A 13,086-nucleotide genomic window follows, 5' to 3' on the forward strand; every position below is an offset into this window, starting at 1 on the left:
AATAGAATGTCTGGACAGTTCAAATACTGCTGAATCAGTAATTTAAAAAATCTCCAAATGAAAAGAAAAAAAAAAAGTCCAGGACCGGATGACTTTCCTGGTGAATTTTATCAAATATTTAAAAACTCATTTTTTAATAAACTCTGAAACTCATTTCATGAGGCCAGTATTACCCTAATACCATAGCCAGAAAAGGACACTACAAGCCAAACTATAGGCTATTTTATCTGATAATACGTACATGCCAAAGTTCTCATAAAATACCAACAAAGTGAATTCCTCAGATCGTTATAAGGATCACTCACTACAATTAAGTGGGATTTATTCCTGGGATGCAAGGAGAGTTCAACAAATGCAAATCAATAGGGTTTGGGTATGTGGTTACCAGGAAGTTCATGAATAGGATCCTAGGACATAGCAGTCTATATTAAGTTGATGGTCACTTAAATTTGAACACATTTTAAACCAGCTTCTCCCCCCTTTCCTCATGTTTTATGTAAATGATGTCATATTTCACATCTTTTTATTCATAAGTTTCTTATTTCTAAATATGGTACTTTTTTTTCCACTTAAAGAAGTACATTTAACATTTCCTATAAGGCCAGTTTAGTGGTGATGAACTCCTTTAATTTTTGTTTGTCTGGAAAACTTTTTACCTTTCCCTCAGTTCTGCATGATAACCTTTTCATGTGGGGTATTCTTGGTTGTAGGTTTTATCTTTTCAGCTCTTTGAATGTATCATGCCATTCCCTGCCTGCAAAGTTTCTACTAAAAAAATCATCTGATAGCCTTATGGTGTTTCGCTTGTAAATAATTTTTGCTTCTCCCTTGCTCCTTTTAAAATTCTCTCTTATCTTTTGGGGCGCCTGGGTGGCTCAGTCGGTTAAGCATCCAGCTTCAGCTCCGGTCATGATCTCACAACTTGTGAGCTCAAGCCCCACATTGGGCTCTGTGCTGACAGCTCAGAGCCTGGAGCCTGCTTCGGATTCTGTGTCTCCCTCTCTCTCTGCCCCTCGCCTGATCACGCTCTGTCTCTCTCTCCTTCAAAAATAAATAAACATTAAAAAAATAAAAAAAATTAAATTCTCTCATCTTTAAACTTTGATATTTTAATTATTATGTATCATAGTGTGACCTCATCTTGTTTGGAATTCTGTCTTAACCTGGATGTCTGTTTCCTTTCCCAGGTGAGGGAAGTTTTCCGCTAATATTTCTTCAAATAAATTCTCTGCAAAAGCAAATGAGTAAAATGTGATACATCTCATTTATAAAATGAGGAAAAAATCATATGCAGAAAAAGCACTTAAGAAAATTCTCCATTAATTTCTCCATCATTTCTCCATTAATGATTTAAAAAGAACAAATTAGGTGTAGGAGGAATGTTCCTCAACATAATGAAGGTTATGTTGTCCTTAGCTAACATTATGCTCAGTGGTGAAAAACGAAAACTTTTCCTCTAAGGTGAGGAATACGTCAAAGGTGTCCACTCTTAACCACTCCTATTCAACATGAGACTGGAAATCCTAGCTAGAGCAATGAGGTAAAAAGAAGCAGTACATCAGCAAAATTAGAAAGGAAAAGCAAAATAGTCTCTATTTATAGATGAAATGATTGCATATATATATAATATATATTTATACATATATATGGAAAGAATCTTAATGACTTCACCAAGCACTCTTTGATCTAATCAGTCAATTCGGTAAAGTTGCAGGTTACAAAATTACTATACACAGATCAATAGAGTTTCTATACACTGATAATGAACAGAGTTTCTATATGCTAACTATATATAACACCATTTATAATAGCATCAAAAGCAATAAAATACTTTGGAATAAATTTAATCAAGAAGGTGAAAGATGTGAAAACTGTAAGACATTAATGAAAGAAATAAAAAAAGACACAAACAAATGTAAAGGTATCCAATGTTCATAAATTAGAAGAAATTATGTTATTAAAATGTCAATATTACCCAAAGCCATCTATAAATTAAATGCAATCTCTATCAAGATTCCAAAGGCATATTTTACATACTAGTAAAACAATCATAAAATTTACATGGAGCCACAAAGACCATGAATCAAAGCAATCCTGAGAAAGATAAACAGAGTAGGAAGCATCACATTCCTTGATTTCAAGGTATATTATAAAGATATAATAATTGAAATAGAATGGTGCTGGCATTGAAACAGGCATTTACTGATGGAACTGAGCTGAGAGCCCAGAAATGAACTCACACATACAGTCAACTAATACTTGACAAGGGAGCCAAGAGTATTCAGTGGAGAAAAGACAGTCTGTTTGATAAATGATTTTTGGAAAATTGATAGTCATATGTAAAAGAAAGGACTAGACCACTTATACTACTCACAAAAATTAACTCAAAATACACTAAATGTTTAAATGCAAGACCAGAAACCATAAAACTGCTAGGAAAAAACACTGGAAAAAAAACTCCTTGGCATAGGTCTTGGCAATGACTTTTAAATATAATACCTAAAGTACAAAATAAAAAGTTAATGTGCCACTACATCAAACTAAAAAGCTTTTGTGCAGCAAAATAAAAGACAACATATAAAATGGGAAAAATATCTGTAAATCACAGACTGATAAGGGCTTAATATTCAATATGCTGTATATAAAGAACTCCTACAACTTAATAGTAAACACACACACAAATAATTTGATTAAGAAAATGGACAAAGCATGGGCCACTCGGTGGCTCAGTAGGTTAAACATCTGACTCTTGATTTCAGCTTAAGTCATGAGATTGAGTCCCGCACTGAGTTCTGTGTTCAGAGTACTCTCTCTCTCTCTCTCTGTCTCTCTGCCCCTCCCCTACTCACGCACACACTCCCTCTCTCTCTCAAAATAAATATATAACATTTTTAAAAAATGGACAAAACACCAGAACAGACCTTTTTCCAAAGAAGACATACAAATGGCCAACAGGTACATAAAAAAGGTGCTCAGCATCACTAATCATCAGGGAAATGCAAATCAAAATCACAATGAGCTATTTATTATTTCGTGCCTATTAGAATGACTATTATCAAAAGACAAGACATAACAAAGATTGACAAGGATGCAGAGAAAAGGAAATGCTTCTGCACTGTTGGTGGGAGTGTAAATGGGTGCAGCCATTTTGGAAAACAATATATATGGTGGTTTCTTAAAAAAATTACAAAGAGAACTATCACTTGATGTGGTACACGTACATCTTGGTGTGTATCTGAAGGAAATGAATACACTAAGTCAAAGAAATATATTCACCCTCTTGTTCATTGCAGCATTATTTACAATAGCCAAGGCACATATACAACGTTAAGTATCCACTGATGGATGAATGGAAAAAGAAGATGGAATATTTATATATACAATAGAATATTTTTTTAGCCACAAAAAAAGGAGGGAAACTGCCATTTATGACTACATGAATGGACCTTGAAAGGGGTAATCACGTAACAATGTATGTAAGCCAAGTCATTATTCTGTATACCTTAAACTTAGATACTGCTTTATGTCACAGATATCTCAATAAAACTGAAAAAAAATATTAAAAAAGAGATTTGCATGTACATACGATGGAATAATATCCAGCCTTAAAAAGAAGGAAGTTCTGTCATTTCCATGGAGGGACCTGGGGGGACATTATACTAAGTGAAATAAGCAAAGAACAGAAAGACCAATATTGTATGATATCATTTATATAAACAATATTAAATGTTCAAAATCATAGAAGCAGAGAAGGCAATGGTTGTTGCTGGTGGCTAGGAGAGAAGGAAAGGGGTAGGTGATAGTCAGAGGGGACACAGTTTCAGTATGCAACATAAAAAAGTTCCAGATATCTACTAACAGTGTAGTGCCAATAGCTAACAATACTGTATTGTATGCTTAAGATTTGCTAAGAGGGTAGATCTTATGTTAAGTGTTCTTATTACATCAATCAATCAACCAATCAATCAATAAACGGGGTAGGAGGAAACTGTGGGAGGTGATGGATATATTTATGGCCTTGATGGCGGTGATGGTTTCGCAAGCATATAATCATCCCCAAACTCATCAAGTTGCATACACTAGATATGTACGTTAAATTTATATATTACGCGTTAATTACTCCTCAATAAAATTTTTAAAATTTTTAAATCTTTATTTATTTTTGAGACAGAGAGAGTGCGAGCGGGGGAGGGGCAGAGAGAGAGGGAGACAGAATCTGAAGCAGGCTTCAGGTTCCCCGCTGTCAACACAGAGCCTGACGTGGGGCTCGAACTCATGAACTGTGAGATCATGAGCTGAGCCAAAGTAGGACACTTAACGGAGTGAGCCACCCAGGCGCCCCCCAATTTTATTTTTTTAATAAACACAGATGTAGTTGGGGCTAGAGTCATCTAAAGACTTAACCAGGAATGAGGGATCCACTTCCAATTTAGCCCACATGCCTGGTGATAGGAGATCTCAGTTCCTCAGTGGCTCTTTGCAGATAACTCAGTTCCTTGCCACATGGATCTCTTCATATGGCTGCTAGAGTGTCTTTAAGACACTAGAGTGTCCTTAAAACAGTTGACTTCCCCTAGAGTGAATGATTCCAGAGAAAAATGTAGCAAGGAAGAAATTATAATGTCCACTATGACTTGGGCTCAAAAGTGACATACTATCACTTCTATGTTCTAGTGGTCCCATTGACCAATTCTGATATAATGTAGGAGTGAAAGGGCACTTACACAAAGGTGAGTACCAGCAGTCAGGGATCACTGGGTGCCATCCTGGAGGCTGCTTAATGTACGAGGTTACATTAATATTTTAAGCCAGGAATGATGAGGGCTTTAACAAAAGGAATTGCAGTGGGAGAAGAAAGTAGAGAACTAATTGATAAATATTTAGGACATAGAATTAATGGAACTTGGTGGCCAGCAAGGTGTGGAAGAGGCAGAAGATATAATTCGAGATAACCCCAGACTTCTAGCCTGCCTGCTTGAATGGACGGTGGTATTCTCCCAATCAGGGGAAAGAGCAGTTTGAATGGAAAAATTTTCCCCTATTTCTTATCATCTCCATCAAGGACTTTCCTGATACTTCTTGTTCTCTTTAACCTTCATCAGCTTCTTAAAAAAATTTTTTTTTTCAACGTTTATTTTTATTTTTGGGACAGAGAGAGACAGAGCATGAACAGGGGAGGGGCAGAGAGAGAGGGAGACACAGAATCGGAAACAGGCTCCAGGCTCTGAGCCATCAGCCCAGAGCCCGACGCGGGGCTCGAACTCACGGACCGCGAGATGGTGACCTGGCTGAAGTCGGACGCTTAACCGACTGCGCCACCCAGGCGCCCCCCTTCATCAGCTTCTAAGGTCATCTCATTCTCAGCTGACAACATCGTCTCTTGTCTTACAGAGAACATTATGACAATCAGATACTGAATTTCATCAACTCTCAATCTCATCATCTCAGCCTGCCATATTTTATCGGTTCCAAGACACTTTTTTTTTCATGTTTGGCATATCTTAAATTGGCATGTGTTCCAATGAATTATACTTTAGATTCAGTGAAATACGGCATATTTGTAACTTCATTCATTTTTTCATGTTTTCTTTTTTCTTTCCAGAGGAAAACAGAGCCTTCTTTAAAAAACCAACCAACCCATCAATGTTTGATTGTCCACCAGAGCCCTTTTGTCTTGGGAAGGTCAATTTTTAATATTTTTTTTTTCTGCTGAATAGATCTTCAGGCTTTGTATAACCCCAGGTTCACCATCATCATGGCGGACAGACACTTGAAAAGATGTTCCACATCACTCGCCGTCAGGTAAACGCAAATCAAAACCACCATGAGGTACCACCTCACACCTGTAGGAATGGCTAAAATCAAAAACACAAGAAACAAGTGCTCACAAGGAACTGGAGGAAAAGGAACTCTCATGCACTGTTGGTGGGAATGCAAACTGGTGCAGCCACTCTAGAAAACAGTACAGAAGCTCCTAAAAAAGTTAAAAATAGAACTGCCTTACAATCCAGTAACTCCACTACTGGGTATTTACCCCAAAACTAGAAAAACACTAATTCAAAATAATACATGCACCCCTATGTTTAGAGCAGCATTATTTACAAAGAGCCAAAATATGGAAGCTCTGTTGATCGATGACCATATCAAAAAGTGGGATGTTACACATGAAATGTTACTCAGCTATCAAAAAGAATGGTATCTTGCCATTTGCCATGACATAGATGGCAATATCAGTCAGAGAAAGACAAGTAGCATGTGATTTCGCTCATATGTGGAGTTTAAGAAACAAAACAAATGAAAAAAAGAGACACACCCAAAAACGGACTCTTGACTATAAAGAACTGATGATTACTACAGGGAAGGTGGGTGGAGAGGGAGGGGTGAAATAGGATACGAGGATTAAGAGTACAGGGGTGATGAGCACCGAGTAATGCACAGAATTGTTGAATCCTTAGAGTGTACGCCTGAAACTAATATAACACTGTATGTTAACTATCCTGAAATTAACTTTCTTTTTTTAAATTGCTGGATTTTGAAGAAAACGATCCACGCGTCAAGAAAATCCAATGAGGGGCAAATACGACTGAAATCAAATGGGGACAGTTTTTCTATTTTTCCAAACTACCCTGTAATCCCCACCAATCCCTGTGATGTTTATACCCCATATTAAACCAGTGACGAGAACACGAGAGTGACGGTGTTCCCGTTTAAGCACTGCTCCCGTCCAAACATTTCTCAAGGGTTGGGTGTTTGCTTGGCAGCAGAAGAGAGGGTACAAAGGAAGGACATTTGATCCCTGACAGGCCAGACAGTCCAGACCTCCAGCTGTGCTCTCAGCTGGCTGTCTTATTCTTTTCCGCCTGAGGCATCTTTTGTATTCTGTAAGCAAAGAGAGACCCAGCAAGGACACCTCATTATCCAATTAAACCTAATAGAGCAGGAATCACAGGCTAAATCTTACAAACCATTTTGGAGGGGAGGAAACATTAATGGGGTTTCACCAACTTCAGTGAAAAGACTGTTCTGCCTCTTGTACACATTTTTGTTTGATTTGGTTTTGTTTGTTTTTCCAAAACATTAAGTAATCCTAGCTGAAAGTGCCTTCTTTTAAATCCACGAGGTGGAATCTGCATGGTTCTGTAAGCTTCTAACTCACACCAAGTTCCTGGTAAACAAATCTTGTATGTGATGGAGTTCTCGATCCGATTCTTTTTGCAGCACAGCTTTCTTTTTAAGTTTTTTAAATGTTTATTTTTGAGAGACAGAGATAGAGCGTGAGCAGGGGAGGGGCAGAGAGAGAGAGAGAGACTGAATCTGAAGCAGGTTCCAGGCTCAGAGCTGTCGGCACAGAGCCCAACTTGGGGCTCGAACTCACCAGCCGTGAGATCACGACCTGAGCTGAAGTCGGACATTTAACCAACTGAGCCACCCAGGTGCCCCTTTGCAAGATAGCTTTCTGAAAAATATTTTATATTTATTTAATTGCTCCTAAGTAAGTGTGGGTAATCAGGATAGAGCTTTTCTATCTTAGAATCTAGGCTTTCGGGAGAAATTTCCCTTGGGTTCTTATCACATCTTGATATTGTTTATCAAGTAAACCGTATCTAGTGTTTTTTCTACCTCCTTTACATCAAATTTCTTCTTTGGCTTCTTCCATTTTTGTGTTAAAATCTTTATGTCTCTACTCTTTGTGAACAAAACTCCTACAGTTTCCTAGATAGGATACATACACACACACACACACACACACGCACGCGCGCGCGCCCCAAATCCATCCTTTTCCCCTTTGGTTCCTAACTTAAACGATGACACCAACTACCGTCTTTCCTCAAAAATCCTAAGTCCCAGATTTTGAAACCTTTGGGTGTTTGTAATTTTCTCAACATGACTAACTTTCCCTGTTTTTACTTCTCTCCCTTCTTTTATTTATTTTTTTTTAAATTGTATCCACGCATATCTTCTTCCCCAATATCTTCCACCTCCTGAAGTGAAACTTGGTCATCTTGTTTCCTTGCTCACCTCACTGGCATGGGCATCAAGCACAGACTCTCACTGTGGTTCCCAGGGTCTGCCATTATCTACCCCCCTGCTTATTAAACTTGCCGTCTTATCGTTTTCCACACACTGCCTCATCCTCCGTCCTCCAGCCAGGCTCAGTCACTTCATAGTCCCTTCAATATACCAGGCTTACTCTGGTTACTCTTTGAACTTTCCACATGCTGTTCCCCCTTCTGGAATGTTCCTTCATATGTATTATCCCTATTTACATTGTGTCACTATTACACGTTTATCTGTGTCCCATCTTCGACTGTACGCTACGGGCAAAGACTATTTATCTTTCACTGTTGTGTCTTCCTCACTCAATGTAATGCCTCTCACTCAGTAGTTGTTCAGTGAATACTGGTGAATTGTTGTTCAGTGTTGTTCAGTTGTTCAGTGAATCCCTGGGCGGACCACATGCATGATGCAAAAAATCACTGCGGCCTTCATGAGGCCCGTCAGGACTCTCAAACCTCCTTCCCGCCCTCCTCCTTTTCCTATTGGCCTTATCTCTGTTCAATCTCCTTCTGTTTCTTTTACCACTTCACAGTAGCGTCTTGTTTCATCTTCATTTCAGAGGCTTTCCCCTCCAACGTCTGGCACACAGCTGCAGAGTTCTGTTCACAAAGTGCAATGCGGACCAGGCCACTCATTGCCTGGCTAATTCTCAAAGACTCCTCACTGCTTATAAAGGTCACACCTAAGGAATTTCTACAGGCAGCGATAATATCCTTTCCTGGTTTCTATTTTACCAGTCTTGTTCTACTGACCTCCACCCTAGTAGGCTGACTACCTGTATCATGATGTTCTGTGCAGGCTTTCTACCCCGCCCCTCCCTTTGCTAAATTAGAGGGGTTTCCTCTTCTCCCTCTACTGAAATTCAAGCAATGCTTCTAGGCTCAGCTCAACTGGTCACTCCTCTGTAAGTATTTCCCTGACGCCCCTAGGGGACAATATAGGTTTTTTTTTTTTTCACCTGTGTTCCCAGAGCACTTTGTTTTTACCTCCTTTAGGCACCTGTTAAAGATATTTTTCTATTTGCAGTTCAGTGATAAGGTGAGAATAAATCTTACTCATTTTTGTACTCCCCAGAGGACCTTGCCCTTATGTGCTCACTAAGTGCTTGTTGAATCAAATTTGTTAAAGGTATTAAGACTCAGAGCTAAGCTTTACACCATAGTAGATTATATAATTTATTTTTTATCCAAAACACTGGATGGTGATCACACCCAAAAACCTAGTGGTAGTTGTTAGAGTTTCATATTTAATGCTTATCTTTTCAGGCATAGGACTTTCCCTAACTTATATGAAAGAAATATTAGCTTAAGTGACCAGGACATGAAATCCACCCCCCCCTTAAAATATTATAATAAATAACATGAAAATAAACATGCTTTCCATGTTTAAAAATTGGTTAAAAAACACTAGAGCTAAAGTGGTCAGAAAAAAAATGAGGCTGACTTAGTATTTCAGAAATTGTCCTCAGTTGTGTCCTCAAACTCTTCATTTGCTGTAAGTTTGTCAAAGGAAAGAACTGTTATTTTGGTTATATTCTGTAATAGTGACCATTCTTTTTGGACCCTGCGCTCAATGAAATATTTGCTGCATAAATAAGCAAGCACCTGCGACAAGCAGGGGCTCCTATCTTCCTCTCCCTTTCTTCATTCTGTGTGTGACCTTGGAAAAGTCATCTCACCTCTTTTGAAGGGAGCTGCCTCGTTAGGAATATTGAGATACTGCTATCTGAATGAGGGCAGGGAGCTTGCTTAGATGACCTGAGATACTATTTTATTTTATCATTTTATTTTTCACCCTTTCTGAAGCTCCCATTTAGTCATGGGCACTCAAATCTTAATGAACTCCTTCAACATTATCAACGCCATCGTGATCACAAACGCTCTAATAAAGACTCATAATGTGCTCCAATACTGCATGGGGCATGTTTGGTGCACTTCATTTTCTGCCTCCTAGAAGGACTCTCTAAATAAAATAGGGAAATCAGAGGGCTCTACAGGAGAGCTTGCAGACAAGCCAGAGATATCTATGCCCTTGCCATGTCTAGGGATGGTCAAACATCGTAAGAGATTAGTCTCTCAGAAAAATGAATTTGCTTTTATGAACAACCCCCAAGGATGGGCTCAAGCCAATCTGGCATCTGCCACAGAGCCTGCACATGTAGGAGAGCTGCTTCAGGTCAGTAGTCAGGAAGTATTCCTTCTGCTAGAATGATCTTCGAGTGGAAGGCTTCTCTGAAATACAAGCCCAAAGACATATTAAGTGTCGTCTGCAAGTGACAAAAATTATATTTGCTTATTAGCGGGGTTAATAGGCACCTTTCAGCTGGTCTTATTTCAAATTGTGTTTTCTCAGGCATGAAAGAAGGGGCTTTTGAAATTTAATCAGGCACAAAAAAAGTTACATGCACTTTCTAGGATAACTGTGTCCACCTGATAGAAACATTACCAGCAGACTATATTTTAGTGACCTCAACATCTTTTCCCAGAGATCTATAGGAAACCACAAATAGACTTTAGCAATCAAATTGACGTTTCATGGGTGGCCTCCCTTGCTAACCCCGAACAATTCCTAGACAGCCACATATTTTGATTCTCTTCCTCTCAGGAGGCACTAAATTGTTTGATGAGGTAGCATGAAGATACCACAACATTCCTCCTTCCAGTTGGACTGGTAGCCACTGTCTCCTGAGTGGATCGGAGACTTTGACCTCCAAGGTCATGTCCATTCCCATAATCTAAAAAGAAAGGAATCAGAGAATGCTTTCGATATGGACTGGCCAGCACTCCCTAACCTAAGGAAACAAGAATGCTTTCCTACTTTCTAAGCACTTTATCAAATCTGCCAAAATACAGACCTTCATTGCAGAAAACCTTAACTACACAGATACCTTTGGACAACACTAAAAGTAATTTCAAATTACCCCTTATCTGATAAATTTTTAGCATATATTAGAAGCTATTTTCTTTTGGGTAAAGAACATTTATGGAATGAATACCTCCTACACAACTACCAGTTACCTTGTTTTTCTTACAGGAATGGTAGATATCCTTTATCACATATTCTAGTCAAAATTCTCACATAAGTTATGTACATGATATATCTTAGCACATATTGCCTCTGAACATCTGCCCAGCCCCTCTATGCTAGAAACTAAATTTCTTGAGAAATTGCTTCTTAATTATCCTGTAAACACTCAACCAGTCATAATGTTTATGAATGCTCATTAAACATAAGTTGATTATACTGTTTGCTTGACATTCTTTATTTTGGCTAATGTACCTCAAAAGAAAACTTTTTAAAAGCAAACCATTATGAGATCAATGTATCCATTACACATGGCCTTCTTGATATTCTTGGGACACAGGAAAAGACATGGGCACCAACATGGGTTGGTACAATTATTAAGATCTTGGCTATGCCTTTGCTAATAGAGCACAAGACTTTTCTATGGAAAACAACAAAAATCCTTATACTTCCAGGCTATCATGTTGAGCAGATACATAAGACTTAGCTGAGGGCAAAAAAGAACACAAAATGGTAGCCTGAATCATAAACCTACTAAGTACTGGAGTTATACCATGACATATGGTCTTTGACTCAAACTTCAGAGTTAAGAAAATACAGATGTAAGACTGCAGAAGGCATGAACAATTTTGAACTGTTAAGCTTCTCTGAAAATTGATCTTAGCACAGCTGAGCTGTAGAGTGAAAGCAAGTTGATTTATGTCGAAATAAATTACTGAGTGCCATTTCTGAAGGCCTAGAAGACTCTGTAGGTTGCATATTAGTGGGTTTATGTCTAATTTTAGGGACTAGGACATTTCTGTTAACTTTACCATTTTTCTTGCTATACCAAAGGAGATGAAAATAAGTGCCATTTACTGAGAACTAACTGATAGTTTCCCCAGGTTGCAATGTTTTAATTAGAGAGATAAAAAGAAAAGGCCACAGTCTACTGCTCAATGAAGGGAGTCCTTTGTAAAAGGCTCATAAGAGCATGAGACAGATTTTTATTTGATAATGAGAGGGAAATGTATGAAAAAGAAAATGGAAAAAAAGACTTTAAGCAATAAAGTAGTGCTAGATGGATTTTCTTTTTTTGTAAATAACTTTAGCAGAAATTAGCACATTTTGAAACTAGATTTACTTTCATTATATGAAAAAGCATCAAAACCCTTTGGAAATGCCTAGATTGATAAATAGGGTACAAAAACTGCCCCCCCCCCCCACCTTATAGTTTGAAACATTTGCTTCTATTGCTTTTCTTTTCTTTGGTTTTACAGGTCTTTTCTTTTAAACCACTCTATTCCTACTGAAAAGAACTCAGGAACTTATAAGGAAGAATAAGAAAGAACTTATAAGGAAGAATGCATTATTTTGGTATCTGAATTGTTCAAAGACATTAACTTACGGTCTTTTAAATTGTGTTATTTTAATTATGGCAATAAAAACATTTGAAGTATAAAGGAAACATTTTCTTTTATTTAAAAACATTTTTAACGTTTGTTCATTTTTTTTGAGAGACAGAGAGAGACAGAGCATGATCAGGGAATGGGCAAAGAGAGGGAGACACGGAATCTGAAGCAGCTCCAGGCTCTGAGTTGTCAACACAGAGCCCAATGCGGGGCTCGAACTCATGAACTGCCAGATCATGACCTGAGCTGAAGTCCGACGCTCAACCGACTGAACCACCCAGGAGCCCCAGGTAACATTTTCTTAATCCAATTTTGTGTAAAATGTATTTTATCAATAAAATTTATAGGACTTCTAAAAAATAAGATGTTTGGATTTATATTAAGTGTACAACTCAGTTTTAATAATGCACTTGCTAACTTTCTTAACCACAGATACGAAAGTGTAAAAAAAATTAAAAACAGGAAATAATTTTCTCATGGCATGTATGATAAAAGAGCAGAAAATTTTACCTTGAATTAAAACACATTAAAAAGAACAACTGACTTTTTCTTTCTCTATCCTCTCTTGCAAATATAGGACACGATGTCAATCTTATTTCAATAAGTAGCATAA

Source organism: Leopardus geoffroyi, chromosome B4 (assembly GCF_018350155.1).
Source record: "Leopardus geoffroyi isolate Oge1 chromosome B4, O.geoffroyi_Oge1_pat1.0, whole genome shotgun sequence".
Taxonomy (NCBI): Eukaryota; Metazoa; Chordata; class Mammalia; order Carnivora; family Felidae; genus Leopardus; species Leopardus geoffroyi.